General features: G+C 43.3%; 1 pseudogene; it reads right to left on the bottom strand.

The window, feature by feature from the left end:
- Positions 1-18,644, bottom strand: part of LOC115101239 (protein unc-13 homolog B-like) — a 112,113-nt pseudogene that overhangs the window by 29,521 nt on the left and 63,948 nt on the right.

Genomic DNA, 18,644 nt, shown 5'->3' with positions numbered 1-18,644 from the left:
CTTACTGAAGAGCTCAGTGACTTTCAACTTGGCACTGTCATAGGATGCCACCTTTCCAACAAGTCAGTTTGTCAAATTTCTGCCCTGCTAAAGCCTTCCCAGAAGAGTAGAGGCTGTTATAGCAGCAAAGGGGGGACCAACTCCATATTAATGCCCAAATAAATGCTTCACAGCCGGTCTTATTCTGGAAGTGCCGTGTTCGGCAGCTCAACCCGGCTATTTCCCTTGACAGCCACATTATTAGGCTAATTTGTACGTGTCGTCGGAGCGGTCGACTTCCTGGAGTGTGCTACATAATAATCAAGGAGGATCTCTCCCCTGAGAGGACGGAGGGGAGAGAGAGGGGGACAGTTGGGGATTTCAATCTCTTCTTTTACTGTGTGGTATCGAACACATTCAATGAGAAACCTTAGCTAAAATGTATGTTTCAGATAATCTAGGGAAATGTACATACATTTTCCCTTTTCATAGGGCTAACACACTTCACAACCACTCCACAACCACTAACATTCAAGACCTTTGAAGGCTTGTTTCAGTATCATGGTGGAGTCCTTTTTAAAAAGTCAAGTAGGCAAATGAGGCCTGCAGCTTCAGAACGGCACAGTTAATCACACACACACCAACACCATGAGTGGTGTGGTGAATCTCATCTGCAGAGATACGAAGTCCATGACAGACTGTGATGCATCCCTGGAAGGTTGACTATCATTATGAGGAGAAAGAAAATAAACGCACCAAGGTCAATGAAACAATTATATTTTGGAAAGTGTTTGGAGCTAGACCTTGGAGTCTTCTCTATTAAAGAGCTTTTTAAACACGCCACCCTCCTCCTGAGTCACTAACCATCCCATTCCAAAAGGGATAGAAAAGCAAGAAAAAAAACAGATGAAGAAAGTAGCCACGTGGACAAAGGAAGAAAGAGAGGGCATATTCTACAGAGATGCAGAGGAAGCACAAGTGAGGGTAAGCCCAGGGGAAAGTAAAGACCATTGTGGGGACAGACAATATATTTTCATCCAGTGCAAGTAGGAGCTTTTGGGCCAGTCCTCACCTGGGCAATTTGTTGAGAAAAATGCTGCTGGCCAAGGGAGAAGTGGGTAATGAGGTACAAGCACAATACAGACTGGACTAGAGAAGAGGGCTGGGATTTAGAACAGAGCTGGTGACATGAGAGGCAGATTGTGTCCCACCACCCGTCCCTCTATTTACACTTCTGCTACTCTCTGTTCATCATATATGCACAGCCACTTTAACGATACCTACATGTACATACTACCTCCATAAGCCTGACTAACAGGTGTCTGTATATAGCCTTGCTACTCTTTTTTCAAATGTCTTTTTACTGTTGTTTTATTTCTTTACTTACCCACACACACCTTTGTTTTTCCCGCACCATTGGTTAGAGCCTGTAAGTAAGCATTTCACTGTAAGGTCTACACCTGTTGTATTCGGCACACGTGACAAATAAACTTTGATTTGAGATGCACTATGATGCTAGCTAACCCACTTTGTTACTGTAAGATGTCCTAGACTTTCTACCCATCATTAACTAGCCCTCTGACAGATAGTCCATTAAGACAAAACACTGTGCAGCAACTAACAATCTGTTAGTTTAAAGGGTTGATTTCAGCCCTCCTATAGAGAAAACTAATGATAGAGTATGACTATAAAAAAAAACATTTGAGGGGGGGTTGGCAGATGCAAGGAGGAAGCTAACAGAATATGCATTCGACGAAACTTCGAAGAGTGGATTTATGAGAACTGAAGAACTGACGAGTCCAGCATGAAAAAAAGCACCAAAAAAGAAAACATAACCTGCCTCCTTTTGATAATCTCAAACGTTTGACTCTCACACCAGCCCCATCAGATCAGTAGAAGGGAATATTCCTTCAAAGTGACTGCTGAATCAAAGCACTTACACGTGGATCCCGACAAAGACCCACACACACACAAAAAATTGCCTCTCGGACACAATGAGGAGGCATGTGAGGACTGAGGAGAGGCTGTGAAAGGGAGAGGGATGCTATGTCAAGTTATATAGAGGAGAGACCGGAACTGCCCTGGCTATAAAGAACAGAGACTTCCCTGTTCCACAGCCTCAGTTGGCCTGCTACTGGAATATTTGAATGGCTTTCGCAACCACTGTGATTATCATCTGACCCTGCTGGACATCTATGAACTTGAAGAACAATCTGGCCTTAATGGCTATGTACTTTTATAATCTCTACTCGGAACAGCCAGAAGAGGACTGGCCACCCTTCAGAGCCTGGTTCCTCTCTAGGTTTCTTCCTAGGTTCCTGCCTTTCTAGGGAGTTCTCTCCTTGCTACAGTGCTTCTACATCTGCAATGTTTACAGTTTTATGCTGGGTTTCTGTATAGCACTTTGTGACATCTGCTGATGTAAAAAGGGCTTTATAAATACATTTGATTGATGGATTGATTGATTGGCTTCAGAGATTAAGCAATAAGGACTGAGGAGGTGTGGTATATGGCCAATATACCACAGCTAAGGGCTGTTCTTATGTACGATGCAAAACGGAGTGCCTGGATGTAATGGCCATATACAACAACACCAGAGGTGCCTTATTGCTTATATAAAATGGTTACCAACATAATTAAAGCAGCAAAAATAAATATTTCATCATACCCGTGGTATATGGTCTGATATACCACGGCAGTAAGCCAATCAGCATTCAGGGCTTGAAAAGAATGGATGTTTCCTTTAAATCAACAGTTCTAAATAAAAACATGTCCATTGTGGTGTAGTGCCCCAATGACTCATCTTTACCTTTACTTAACATAATAATCATGGGACTCCAACACAGGCAGGAACCTTCCTCTCACATACAGCACACAATATACTATAGCAGAGAGAGGACTTGTGACGTACCCAGGTTGTACCAGACGTCCATCTCTCCGCTGAGCGTGCGGACCTCGATGATGCTCTGACCCAGGAAGTCATCTGACTCTCTCTTCAGACGCTGTTTCACCCGGGACTTGATGTCATCGTCCTCATCCCACACACGCACCTTGATACGGTCCGAGGAGTTATGACACTCGCTGGGGGGAAAGAAATGGTAAGATGGTATCAAATCTTCACATTTACACTAAGACAAGATATGCATGGTAATTACATTGCTTTTATGTACACATTGCAGTTCATTCTTCCATAATTCAACTGAACTTGGTTTGGCCTAATGCCATTTAAGGCAAACGAGGATAGAGTTAATTACCCATGTGTGCCACTACCCTGAATAAATGAGTGTCTGACAATGTCAGAAGGCTCCAGACAGCATGTGACAATTAGGACGTGGGTTCTTAAGACCACACACGCATTTGGGTGAGGAAACCTAGACAGCCTGAGGCTTACTCATGCCATGGCCTGCTTACACATAGAAACCCACTTTACTACGCACAGGGACCCACTTTACTACACACAGGGACCCACTTTACTACACACAGGGACCCACTTTACTACACACAGGGACCCACTTTACTACACACAGGGACCCACTTTACTACACACAGGGACCCACTTTACTACGCACAGGGACCCACTTTACTACGCACAGGGACCCACTTTACTACGCACAGGGACCCACTTTACTACGCACAGGGACCCACTTTACTACGCACAGGGACCCACATTACTACGCACAGGGACCCACTTTACTACCCACAGTTTTACAAGAGAATACTACAGACTACACACAAGATCCCAGACATTAACAGGGCCAGGTTAAATAGACTCACAAGTGGAAGTTCTCCTCCCAGACAGGGTTGAGGTTACCGTAGATGGTCTTGGTCCTCTTCTTGGTCTTGCCCACCTGGACCGTGACATAGGGGTCGCTGGAACCCGTCTTATCTTTGGCCTGCAGTCCCTGGGCACACAGCACTGCAGACAGGCAGATGACATGGGACAGGAGGCAGGTTGATATCAATAGAGAGACATGGACAAAGTCAGATGGGAAGAGAAAGAGACTATTTACAGTAGAACAGAACAGTTTGTGGAACATGACCTCTAGTGCCATGACATTACTCCCCGTGTCTGTGCACCTGTGATGGTGATCTTGGCCGACCACTTGGAGGTTCCGTCCAGTACACTCTGTTTGATGGTCTTCATCTGCTGAGCATGGATCGCCTTGCTGACGACAAACACATCCCGGATCACGTCAAAGATCTCCGGCTTGTTCCTCTCCCTGATCTTCATGCGGTCCTTCATGGCCATGATGATGTTCTGGGTACGATCCTCAGCCCCATGCTTTGAACTCTTCTCCGCAGCACCTAGAAAATCAGAAAGCACACACTTAAAGTAAACAGACTGTATTTTTGGCACCGTGTTTGAATATTGTAATGTAAATTGGCAAATCTGTTTATATGTATCCAGTTGTTTAAAGCTATTTATTTTCCGGTCCAAAATCAGGTGGATGTATAATTATGTCTTCACTGAAACATCAATCATAACCAATGATGGTACACCATAATTACACAGTACTTTACATATCACTGACAGCTGTATTCTGGGATGGAGACGAAGCAAAAGTAATTTAACAGGAAAGTTTGAGCCAGAAACTCTGTAGACAAATTCTAGAAAAAAGTGTCAACCTTGTCAATCAGAAGAAAAATTGTAAAGTACAAATCCATTACAAATGGACATTTACGTTTCATATACTGTCAATCATGTGATTGCCTGCATTAGGCAACTAAGCTCAGTCATCGCGAAAGGATCTTAAACAAACCTCCTCTTAGTCCAACTTCCACTGTGCTGTACTTACGCTGCAGGCAGTCAGCATTCAGTAGCTCCTGGCACTTCTCGTGACACTTGACCCCGCATTCGGAGCACCTCATGCCCTGGCGGGCGATGCCCCACAGCAGCCCCTCACACTCATAGCAGTAGGTGGGTGTCGTGGCCGTCCACACCTCAAAGTTATGGGGCGTGGTGCAGGAGATGGGGTAAATCAGAGCTTGTAAGGTCTTCTTATAAACGTGGTTCTTCTACAGAGGGGAGAGGAGAGAGCAGAGAGTGAGGATACTGAGATATGACATTGGTGAGTTTTGAAAAAGAGTCTTGATTATCTCAGTAGAGTAATATGTATCCCATGATGTACTCACCAGCTCCTCGTCTTTGACGGAGGAGCGTGCGGCCATGGAAGAGGTGATTCCAGCCTTCCTGGCCTGGACCAGTGACTTGGATGACAGGGGAAAATCGTGTTAGTTGCCATGGTAACACACCAACAACCCTTCAACTAACCCCAAAACGGTTGGTGTAGTATTGTAAGTGTTGGAATACATTTTAAATGAGTTGTTAGGCCCTTTACCCAGGGAGTGTACTACCCAGGTGAGTAATCCAAAGGCCCATAGAGCTTTAACACCCCCAATCAAACCAAAGCGGATGAAGGAAAAAACTAATGTAAGGATTGTTACAACACAGGTCATATAAGAGGTGACAACATGGGCAGAACCATCACTGACCAGTCGAAGAAACAGACACTTAACCCAGGTGCGTGTGTTACCAATGGTGGCTTGGGTTAAAACCCTGGTAGTGATGGTATGTTCATGGTTCAGCATGTAAAGGTGGAGAATTAAACCCCAACAGAAATGAAATCAATCATATGAATGAAGGGGAGAGGTAGAATAAGAGGAAGGGAATATTGTTTTAAGTTATTATATCAAGTAGGAACACCACAGTGCAGTTGCACGGTGACATATGGTTACTTATTTGCACCGTAAAACCCTTGTTGCACATTAGTACACATTTTTTTGCAGGACAGCTACATACTGTACAATTTCTTTGCACAAGCAGTGCAATTTGTCCTACTTGATATACAGTTTCTCCTTTACATTTCTGACTACAAATGGGAGGGGCAATTGGGTTATTTCCACTTACCATAGCCTGACCAAGGAAAATGATTGCATTCAAGCAAGTTGATAATTAAAGGTTTAAGAGAGGGGGAGAGAGAGAGATTATAAGACTGGTTTCACATGTGCCTCATTGGGTGATATCTTGGTGATTCCTCACGCGATCACTTTAGTTTTTTTTTAACAGATCGACTTAAGCAAACACTTAAATAATAAATGTAATCCTTAGTTATCAAGATGCTTCTCTTGTGCTGGTATTACAGGATAGAGAAACATGTACTGACAGATAGAACAGCACTGAGATTTTAAGCAGTGACAAGGATGGGAGGCAACACTTACCACGTCGCTGACCAGGGGTATAGGCTTCCTCTTACGAAGGTCTGGCATGCTGTCAATCCCAAACAAACCACTTCCACCGCTGTGGGACACGGAACAGAATGATATGCTTGTCCTCATACAGAAACAGATGCATGACTTCTTTCCAACACATTAAAAAAGCATGGCAAATCTAAAATCAACAGAAATGATTTGGGTGTCATCATATACCCTGGCTTGATCCAAGCTTGTCTGGAGTTGGGTTCATCATCTTGTCCCTGCAAGATTTAAAACACAATAGGTTTTCAGATTCAGCTCTTAGACCACAGTAAAAGACTTAATCTTATAGGTTAAAAAAGGTACACAGAGGGTAGAGAATGGAAAGACACACAGATGGTTGAGTTTCACCTCTTCGATGGTACATGCAGAACAGAACACATTCAGAACATCATTTTACACATTTGATCCATACATGGCATCTAATGATTGTTGGCAAACTGAAAAGCCGAAAATAGAAGAAAAATATATAAATCAGTAGCAAAAGGGAGGTACTTGTAAAATGAGAGCGGGAAAGAGATGAACACATTAAATGACCAGTTTTCTGTTCGATATCACTAACAATGTACAGATGCAAATAAAACAAGGAACAACTTGTTCAAAGTACAACTGGGAGAACTTTGGAGGGTGGGGGGGTACTTCAGAGAACCTTTTTGGAGATGTGCAATAACATAGAAAAAAAACGACAGACGTATTTCATCTCTCTTCCTCTGAGGTAAAGTGTTTCATCAGCTCCTGAGCACCTCCTCCTCTCAGATGTATGGGGCTAGAGTTGGGTAGCTGGGCTCTCTAGGGCTCCTCTCCCTCTGCCTCTCCTAGTACTAGGAGGTTCTGACAGCGTTTGAAACAGTTCTGAGCTGGTGCTCAGAATATGGCATCTACAAAACAACTTCACAACAGTGTTTCTACTGATCTGATGCTGCCAAGAACATCATTATTTTGCCATATTCAGATTTTGAATTACAGAAATAATAGGTTATTTTATTTCAATCAAAACATAATCGTAAAGCCATTTGAAAATGCATTCATTAGGAGCAAACCTCAACAATAAATGACAAGCTGTTAAACACCTCCGCTAAAGGTATGCCAAAAGGAAAACATGGGGACCGAGCATAGGATATGAAAACACCCAACGGCAAATGCAACAGTCACATCAAAACTCAAAATATATCTGTGTGAATGAAAACAACAAAACATAACTAAAAAAAAGGGAGCCAATTTAAAAAGCATGAGAGTAACCTGGTCATCTTCCCTGCTGCCGTCTGGAAGGAAGAAAAATCCACGAAAAAAGAAAACATTAGGATTCATGGATATAAATAGCGAAGAAAAGAACATCAAATAACCAGATCAACTACACTAGCAATCAATAATGGTCATTTTTAACCCAAGGTGGCAGGACCAATCATAATCGTGTAATGCTACATTCATTAGTATAAATCATGGGCTAATGCAGTCAGAGAAAATCTGTCAAAGTTTAGGTACATAAGGAATACGATTGTTAGATTACTTATTTTTTGCTGGGCTTGCAAATACCGTAGTGCACAGCTACCTGGATTGAGCTCCTCCTCAGAGAAAGTGGACTGGGATCCTTGGGAAGATTTGGAGAGTTTGCGTCTCTGTCTCTTTTCTTTTAGGATGCGCTGCAGATTAGCAAGGCGTTCCTTAGGGCTGACAACATCCTGTTCACTAAACTCATCCTGATCAGCTCCATCATGGTCCTCTCCTATTGGACTTAACCCTATCCCCCTTGGGCTGAGGTTAGACTCTCCTGGGCTATGCCCAGCCCCTCCAGGAGGACTGTGGTCTGGTGTCAGCTCTGGGTTGGACAGTTCTCCATCAGTCTGATACGCTTCTCGGCTCTCTAAATGCTCCATGGAGTGATATTCAGTAGGGGTGCAGGGGGAGTGAGTACTTTCCTTTGTGGATGCTGCTTGTAGGGAGCACAGCAGGTTCTCTTGGGCTGGGCTGCAGTCCACATACACGGAGGCCTCACTGAATTCTTCCAGTGGAGACCCAGAGTGGACGTGATCAGTTGGCAGAGTGATCTCTCCCTCAGGAGGTTCAGGGGAGCAGGGTCTGACAGGAGAGGGAGCTGCTTCAGACTCACTGTCATCTCTACCATGCTCCAGGCTGGACCCCTCCAGCTTCCTCAGAGCCCCTTTCAGAGCTGACCTGAAATTGTGCACAGCCTTCTCAATGCTCTTCACATCAAATCCCACATTGAGGGGCTGGGTCTTCTCAGGCTCAGGGCTAGGCAGGTCCCCCGACTCCCACTCTCCTGCATCATCTCCTGGGACAGACTGTTCAGTCCACTCCCTGTCAAGGCTCCTAGCAGATCCCATGTCCAGGGCATCAAATGAGGATGGACGGTGGTCACAGGAAGAGTGCGGCTCCAGGTAGCCATCATCACAGTCTGTGAGCAGCACAGTAGAGTGACTTGTGCTCCTGGACGGCCCACAGCTCCCCACATCATCAGCGTAGGCGTCTACAGTGTGGTAGCCGGAGCTCCGGGAGTATGGGCAGTTGGCTGAACAGTCACACTCCAAGTGTCCATTGCTGCCCTGCTGTCTGGGCGGCCGCCAGTCCACTACACTGGACGAGCTGGAGGGGGAATTTTTGTGGCAGCTGAACAGCAGGGACAGGTGCTCTGAGCTGCTGTTGGAGGACTGGCCTGGGGTGCTGCTGGTCTCTCCTGTGGTGTACCTGGCCCAGCCACCGGGCCCTCCACAGTGGTCCTCCACCTCCTCTCCACTGTTCAGACAGGAGCAGACGTCCTCTTCGCTCCATCCGTTCTCCCCACTCCACCCCCCATCACCACTCACACTACACTGCATGTCCGCCGATGCCCAACCGCTCTGCCACACCCCGGCCTTACCAGAGCGGCACCTGGTGTCCCGGTCCAGAGTGTTGGAGCTTTGGCCAGAGGACAGGGAGCTGGTGCTGGGGCAATCATGGGCATACCCCCTCTCCAGGTTGGAGAGACTGGACCCTGAACAGGGCACATCTGAGCTATGGTCTGAGTTCTCCTGGTCGGGTAGTTCAGGCTGGAAAGGAGGTAACCTTTCTCTCCATCTCTTAGGTGACCCCTGGGGTGGCATCATCATCACTGGGTCTATGTCCCAAGACTTGTGCCGGCGCTCCAGTAAAGGACTGGTGTCCCTCCTGTGGAAAGCTGTGACAGCATTTTGCCTGCCCAGGCTGCCGCGTCTGACGCTGAGCCTCTGAGGTGTCTGGGGATAGAGTTGGTTCTGGGGTCCTGGTGCTGAGGCTCCATAGGAGCAGAGCTCCCCTATCTCATTCAGCACTGTATCCACACAGCAGGAGACCTCGTCCACAGAGCCCCTCACAGAGGTTAGGTAATGCCGCAGGTCTGATATTTCCTCCTGGATCTTGTTGATCCCTCGCAGTTCTTTCAATATGTGCTCGACGATGTCACTGGTGCCTTTTTCTCCCTCCTCATCTTTCTCCTCTTCTTCTTCTTTCCCTTCACTAGGAGAAGGCCTGTGTGTGTCCCCCACAACCCCGATCCCATCCTGACATTCAGAGCTGCTGTTCTCTCCAGAGGGAGAGGTGGGGAGACTAGTGGTGGGGCCGTTAGTGCGTACAGTACAGGGGGCGTTGATGAAGCCCTCCTTGTTCAGCTCCATCTCCCCAGCCACAGGTGGGTTTAGTGTCACTGTGTGACTGCGGCAGTTGTGCAGGCAGGAGTGGAGTCCAGGGAATTCCCCACTGGAGGGGTTTCTCTGCAGGCCACAGATGAACATGTCCTGCTGCATCTCCACAGGGATGTGCTGGTCCTGGGACTGGTGGATGGAGGGCTCCACAGGACCCTCCGATCCCTGCAGGTACTTCTGGAGCTTCCTCTGCACGCTGCGACTCACCTTGGGGCTCTGAGTCCTCTCCCTCCCCCCCAGCTCCCTCCTCTTGGACCACTTGTGTGGACTCTGAGGTGGCTCTGTCCCTTTTGGTTCATCTCCTCCACTGACACCCCTCTCGTGACCCCTAGAGAACATCCCTGAGGACTGTATGGGGACCTGGCTTCACTGGTCTCCGTCCTCAGAGGCCGACCAGCACCGTGAGGATTGAATCTCTGTGTGACCACACAACATCCTGACGATATAGAAGAGACTGATCTGCTTACAGAGCCTTGTTCATGAGTGGCGAGACAGAGAAGACAAAGATCAATAATGTGCAACATTTTTTTTGGGGGAATGCTTGTTTTCTATCAACATGAACCTTCCCTTATGCATTCTTCTAAGCCATTTCATCCTTTACATTTCAGTCATTGGCATACAGCACACAAAACCCTCAGAGAATCAATACAATTTATACAAATTTGCATAATTCCACATCTTCATTTTGAGAGCTTGCCAGTATTCTAATTTTTCAGTCCAACAGACCAGAAAGCAGAGAGAGAGAAAAACAAGAACATATTCCTGCTGCTATAATGGCTCGTGAGATCATGATGAAAAAACAAAAGTAAATAAGTGGCTCTATAGCCAAGATAAGTTTAATTGCAATGGATGACTGAAAATGTATTTTTAGCCTCGATTTGGTTTGCAAACAACCTACATAACCATCTTACTAGCTCATGCCAATGCATTCCTATGTACATTGCAGGCAGAATTCTATAAAAACACACAGACAACACACACAGACACTCAGGCATGGGAGAGTGGGAGTAGAGGGCTTTAATCTCTGCAACGCCAGAGAGGTAGACTATGGAGGCAAAGCAGAGTGTGGAATTGTGATTAAAAAAAACACATTGATATTGGGGGTCATTGTGAGTCAGGCCAGTGCTCTGTATATCAGTGGGTTGGCCACTCACCCGCTCTCTTCACTCACAGAGAAGGAAGGATCAGGGAAATGATCGGACCGTACAGCTGGCCTAAACTCTATAATTAGGACGTGATCAGAAGACAGCCTTGTACTTAACTGACGGCTCAATTCTATCCTCCGAGTCAGTGTCATTATTGTGCACACACCAGCTGCAATAGAGGAGGTAGATAGCTGTGACCCCTCCCCCTGCTAGCTGGTTGAGGGACACAGGGATAACTAGGGAATCTGTTGGGTGACATGACCATACTATCGGACTTGAGTGACTAGTACTTCAATATATGCAAAGTATTGTAGAAAGATGCCTGGATTTTAAATTACATGCATATACCTGTACATTGAAATCCATGATTTTATCTACACTGTAGTGAGACAATAAGTTAGTATGCACTTATGCAACAGCCAACTAACACTCAAGGATTATTTGCTGGGCTTAACCTATTCATCTGCCTCTTATCCCCACTGATCCTGGGTGTTGGAAGACAGCTCAGGCAGGAGCAGCCCAACCCTATGCACTTGCTGTGTAGCATTATGCTGTTAAGCACCAACCCGCTGAGGGGAATCAGTGCTGCACAATTTTCCTCCCTGTGCTGTTGTCTCTGCGTCAGACAGAGTGACAGACAGACTGGTCAGTTTAACCAGCATCTTTCTGTGTGCTTCTGTGGCCATTTGCCCAGACCGAGAAGTCTGTTTCAGACAGAGCACAGGGTTAGCTGAACTTTTTCCCCCATCAGCTTTTCACCAAGGTCTAACTGGACTGGCGTTTCTGATGCATATAACTAGATACAGTGGGGCAAAAAAGTATTTAGTCAGCCAACAATTGTGCAAGTTCTCTCACTTAAAAAGATGAGAGGCCTGTAATTTTCATCATATGTACACTTCAACTATGACAGACAAAATGAGAAAAAAATTCCAGAAAAATCACATTGTAGGATTTTTTATGAATTTATTTGCAAATTATGGTGGAAAACAAGTATTTGGTCACCTACAAACAAGCAAGATTTCTGGCTCTCACAGACCTTTAAGAGGCTCCTCTGTCCTCCACTCGTTACCTGTATTAACTTCTTTGAGATAGGGGGCGCTCTTTAAATTTTTGGATAAAAAACATTCCCGTTTTAAACAAGATATTTTGTCACGAAAAGATGCTCGACTATGCATGTAATTGACAGCTTTGGAAAGAAAAAACTCTGACGTTTCCAAAACTGCAAAGATATTATCTGTGAGTGCCCCAGAACTAATGCCACAGGCGAAACCAAGATGAAGTTTCATACAGGAAATGCCCCAGATTCCGAAGGCGCTGCGTTCCAATGTCTCCTTATATGACTGTGAATGCGCCAGGAATGAGCCTGCCCTTTCTGTCGTTTCTCCAAGGTGTCTGCAGCATTGTGACGTATTTGTAGGCATATCATTGGAAGATTGACCATAAGAGACTACATTTACCAGGTGTCCGCCCGGTGTCCTGTGTCGAAATTATTGCGTAATCTCTAGGTCCATGCGCGTTCCATTTCTTCAGAAGAGAAAGTCAACTGCCACGAAGGATTTATCATCGATAGATATGTGAAAAACACCTTGAGGATTGATTCTAAACATCGTTTGCCATGTTTCTGTCGATATTATGGAGTTAATTTGGAAAAAAGTTCGCGTTTTAATGACTTAATTTTCGGGTTTTTTCTTACCCAAACGTGATGAAGAAAACGGAGCGATTTGTCAACACAAATAATCTTTTTGTAAAAACTGAACATTTGCTATCTAACTGAGAGTCTCCTCATTGAAAACATCTGAAGTTCTTCAAAGGTAAATGATTTAATTTGAATGCTTTTCTGGATTTTGTGAAAATGTTGCATGCTGAATGCCAGGCATAATCCTATGCTAGGCTATCAATACTGTTACACAAATGCTTGTTTAGCTATGGTTCAAAAGCATATTTTGAAAATCTGAGATGACAGTGTTGTTAACAAAAGGCTAAGCTTGAGAGCAAATAGATTTATTTCATTTCATTTGCGATTTTCATGAATAGTTAACGTTGCGTTATGCTAATGAGCTTGCGGATAGATTTACACAATCCTGGATACAGGTTTTTTTCGTAGCTAAACGTGACGCAGAAAACGGAGCGATTTGTCCTAAACAAATAATCTTTCAGGAAAAACTGAACATTTGCTATCTCTAAGCGTTGAGGAAAGATTGACCTGGATATTTTCAGGTTTTTCTGAGTCTCCTCATTGAAAACATCCAAAGTTCTTCAAAGGTAAATGATTTTATTTGAATGCTTTTCTGGTTTGTGAAAATGTTGCCTGCTGAATGCTAACGCTAAATGCTACGCTAGCTATCAATAGCTATCAATACTGTTACACAAATGCTTGTTTTGCTATGGTTGAGAAGCATATTTTTGAAAATCTGAGATGACAGTGTTGTTAACAAAAGGCTAAGCTTGAGAGCTAGCATATTGATTTAATTTCATTTGCGATTTACATGAATAGTTAACGTTGTGTTATGCTAATGAGCTTGCGGATAGATTTACACAATCCTGGATACAGGTTTTTTTCGTAGCTAAACGTGAGGCAGAAAACGGAGCGATTTGTCCTAAACAAATAATCTTTCAGGAAAAACTGAATATTTGCTATCTAACTGAGTCTCCTCATTGAAAACATCCGAAGTTCTTCAAATGTAAATGATTTTATTTGAATGCTTTTCTGGTTTTTGTGAAAATGTTGCCTGCTGAATGCTAACGCTAAATGCTACGCTAAATGCTACGCTAGCTATCAATACTGTTACACAAATGCTTGTTTTGCTATGGTTGAGAAGCATATTTTGAAAATCTGAGATGACAGTGTTGTTAACAAAAGGCTAAGCTTGAGAGGTAGCGTATTGATTTCATTTCATTTGCGATTTTCATGAATAGTTAACGTTGCGTTATGGTAATAGGCTTGAGGCTGTAGTCACGATCCCGGATCCGGGATGGCTCGACGCAAGAAGTTAAGGGCACCTGTTTGAACTTGTTATCAGTATAAAAGACACCTGTCCACAACCTCAAACAGTCACACTCCAAAGTCCACTATGGCCAAGACCAAAGAGCTGTCAAAGGACACCAGAAACTAAATTGTAGACCTGCACCAGGCTGGGAAGACTGAATCTGCAATAGGTAAGCAGCTTGGTTTGAAGAAATCAACTGTGGGAGCAATTATTAGGAAATGATAGACATACAAGACAGAATAAACAATTATTCATTAGAATACAATATAAGGATATAGCACTGATAATCGCCCTCAATCTGGGGCTCCACGCAAGATCTCACCCCGTGGGGTCAAAATGATCACAAGAACGGTGAGCAAAAATCCCAGAACCACACGGGGGGACCTAGTGAATGACCTGCAGAGAGCTGGGACCAAAGTAACAAAGCGTACGCCGCCAGGGACTCAAATCCTGCAGTGCCAGACGTGTCCCCCTGCTTAAGCCAGTACATGTCCAGGCCCATCTGAAGTTTGCTAGAGAGTATTTGGATGATCCAGAAGAAGATTGGGAGAATGTCATATGGTCAGATGAAACCAAAATATAACTTTTTGGTAAAAACTCAACTCGTTGTGTTTGGAGGACAAAGAATGCTGAGTTGCATCCAAAGAACACCATACCTACTGTGAAGCATGGGGGTGGAAACATCATGCTTTGGGGCTGTTTTTCTGCAAAGGGACCAGGACGACTGATCCGTGTAAAGGAAAGAATGAATGGGGCCATGTATCGTGAGATTTTGAGTGAAAACCTCCTTCCATCAGCAAGGGCAATGAAGATGAAACGTGGCTGGGTCTTTCAGCATGACAATGATCCCAAACACACCGCCCGGGCAACAAAGGAGTGGCTTCGTAAGAAGCATTTCAAGGTCCTGGAGTGGCCTAGCCAGTCTCCAGATCTCAACCCCATAGAAAATCTTTGGAGGGAGTTGAAAGTCTGTGTTGCCCAGCAACAGCCCCAAAACATCACTGCTCTAGAGGAGATCTGCATGGAGGAATGGGCCAAAATACCAGCAACAGTGTGTGAAAACCTTGTGAAGACTTACAGAAAACGTTTGACCTCTGTCATTGCCAACAAAGGATATATAACAAAGTATTGAGATAAACTTTTGTTTTTCACCAAATACTTATTTTCCAGCATAAATTGCAAATAAATTCATTAAAAATCCTACAATGTGATTTTCGTGATTTTCTGCATTTTGTCTGTCATAGTTGAAGTGTACCTATGATGAAAATTACAGACCTCTCATCTTTTTAAGTGGGAGAACTTGCACAATTGGTGGCTGACTAAATACTTTTTTGCCCCACTGTACATACCAAACATGAAAATGACCAATACGATAAAACATATTGCCATAAATCATTGAAGGGCAAGTGCAGTCAAAAACATGATTTTTCTGTGTTTTATATATATTTCCACACTATGAGGTTGGAATAATGCTGTGAAATTGTAAAGATTATGATAATGCCCTTTTAGTCTATGAGCTGTTTGAAAAGACCACCTGAACACTCTGTCCGTTTTGGTGGGATGGAGCTTTGGCCTTTCCATGGTAACATTACCATGCAGTAAATTAGTTAATAGACTGATAAAAGAGTTCCAAACCTCTCTGCCAATAACAGCTAGTTTTCAGTTTTCCCCTCCCCACTCAGACCTCTCCCAGACAGTGCTAGCAAAATTCTTGATTGAGAAATTGCTCTTTGTTAAGAAGCCATTTTTGTTTATTGTTGGCCATTTAATTGAAAACAATCACAGTAAGGTAGTGAATCATTAGCCAGAAATGATTTGATATTGAGATAATGGCTGCATTGGACCTTTAATACATTCAGTCACTAACAAAAGTGATCGTCTCTATCAGTCTACTTTCTGTTAGTTGAAGAGATCTGTGGTGAGTCGTGACATTTGCGTTACAGCACCCTTGTGGAGCAGCAGCATGTTAAAAGTAATCGACCGTACCAAGGGGAATATATTTACTCGTAATGTAGAGAGGGTCTTGTGTTGAGCGCAGCTAATGTTGATTACTCTACAACAAGAGATGCCAGCCATCATTGGAATTCATTGAAATTCCACGACTGCCTCTGTCTGTTGTTACTCACTCAAATGGATTCAGGGAGACATTGGCTCCACGGTGACTGTGAAACAGCAGATAGATAGAGCATTGGCATTTGTTATGGCAGATGGCCTAAAGTTTGTAATAAACAGTGATGGATGTGGATAGAATTTCTATATCACGTTATGTTTCGAACTTAATAGAAATGTATAGTCAGAGTAGAAACCATCCCAAATGATCGGACAAATTCACCTTGGCTGGGGCAAACAAGGTCAATGTTTCCTTGCTAACCTATGAAGCAAATGTATTTATTCTGTAGCCCTAGTACTATAGACATAAAAGTTTCAAATGTAACACATTACATAAAAGTACTGCAATAATGACTTTGCTCCCATCTGAATTGATAGGGGAGTAATTCTATGGCTGTTAAGACGGAACAACTAAGAAGATGTAAAAGCATGAGAGGTGTTATTAAAGTCCATCTCCAGCTTGCGCACAGGACTCCCTGGTGGGAAACATTTGTAACCCTCTCCTCCACCAGAAGTTTAACCTCTGTCCAATACCACTCAAGTACTGGAGGTGTGCATTAGCATGATAAGAGCACAGTTGACGGGAAGGCATAATCATGAATAGCACTAAGACAGCTAGCTGCCAGACCAACGGTGCTGTTGTTAGTGATGCACATTTATAAAAGCTGCCCAGGACTGTCAGGAATCACATATCAAGCCAATAATATTATTAGCAATATAAGTACAGGAGAGGTTTAAAAGACTGTCAGGAATCAGATATCCTCATGGTGGACATTGACTTTCATTTAAATGGCTTTTTTTTGCCATTTCATGTCATAATCCATTAACTATCTTTTTATTTGTACCTTTATTTAACTAGGCAAGTCAGTTAAGAACAAATTCTTCTTTTCAATGACGGGCAAGGAACAGTGGGTTAACTGCCTTGTTCGACAGATTTGTGCCTTGTCAGCTCAGAGATTCAAACTTGCAACCTTTTGGCTAATAGTCCAACGCTCTAACCACTAGGCTACGCTGCCGCCCCAACTATGACAATCTGGAAATAAACAGGGACAAAATGAACAGACATTCCCAGGTAAAATACACATTGTTTATCTAAAATGTGATTTAGACATCAATCACTTTCACAGCAGTTCTTAGCTGGGCTCCTGAAGACAACTCCTGGCCCATTTAATGTATGCAGCCAGCAGCCCATATAATCTGAATGGCCAGTGGCTCAGCCTCAGCAGTAAGCTGTCCAGACCACGGAGAGGGGGAGCCGGCTGGTATGTCTGGGTAACTCTGACTGAGTCACTGGAGTGCCCCAGAGCAATGTCTTTTCTCTCTTTCCTTCATGTTCTGTGGCCTAGAAAAAAAGTCTGGCTTGGTTTGCTCGTGTTCAACTGATCAATTGGCCGCTCATTCTATTCCTATTCATGCAACAGGAGCAACGTTGTCATTGTCATAATTATATTGGACTATATCACAATATCAAACCTGGGTTCAAATACTTGTTCAAATACCTACATTACTTTCACATATACTGAACACAAATATAAATGCAACATGTAAAGTGTTAGTCCCATTTTTCATGAGCTGAAATAAAAGATCCCAGAAACCTTCTATAAGCACAAAAAGCTTATTTATCTTATTTCTGTAATAAAGCCCTTCAGTGGGGAAAACTCATTCTAATTGGCTGGGCCTGGCTCCCCAGTGGGTGGACCTATGACCTGCCAGGCCCACCCATGGCTGCGCCCCTGCCCAGTCATGGGAAATCCATAGATTAAGGCCTAATTAATTAATTTAAATTGACTGATTTCCTTTTATGAAGTGTAAATCAGTCAAATCTCAGAAATTGTTGCATGTTGCGTTAATATTTTTTTCAGTATAAATTAGAAGTACAGATATATTTCATTTGAAAAGACAAGTAGTTGAATTATTTTATGAATTTGGAAAAACACTTGAAAAGTATTTTAAAATACTCAGATACACTCTCAAGCATTTAACCCAGTTATTTGAAAATATAATTATCAATAAGTATTTGACAATTCAATTTTAAATAATTATTTGAAAATACTCTCAAATGCAATTTGGTAGACTATTTGATTTTTTTTTTTACAAATACCCATTCTATACTAAAATAAAAGTACTTGTTTTGGACTGTGTATTTGAAAATACTCAAATACAAAGAAAAAGTATTTTAAATACCAGATAATTTAATACACATAATTTGAACCCAAGTCCGCACAATATTACTCATTGTTATGGAAACATTTTTCTATTAGCCATACATTTCATGAATAAAAGTCAGAATAGTCGAGAGCAAACATTCTCTTAAGTTTATGTAGCGCAATATTTAAATGCAAACTTTATGCAATAATACCATTTCTAAAGATGCATAAAATTCCATAAACCTTACCTCATGAAGGCAGAAAAAGGTAATAGTATACTGTAAGAATCTGTGAAGGCGAGAGAAGTCACTTAGTGGGGACCGTTGACTCCATGTGGAAAACCACTCAATA

This window comes from Oncorhynchus nerka, linkage group LG19, assembly GCF_034236695.1.
Source record: "Oncorhynchus nerka isolate Pitt River linkage group LG19, Oner_Uvic_2.0, whole genome shotgun sequence".
Lineage (NCBI taxonomy): Eukaryota > Metazoa > Chordata > Actinopteri > Salmoniformes > Salmonidae > Oncorhynchus > Oncorhynchus nerka.
Note: the sequence above shows the minus strand (reverse complement) of the source record. Positions and strands in the feature narration are given on the sequence as shown.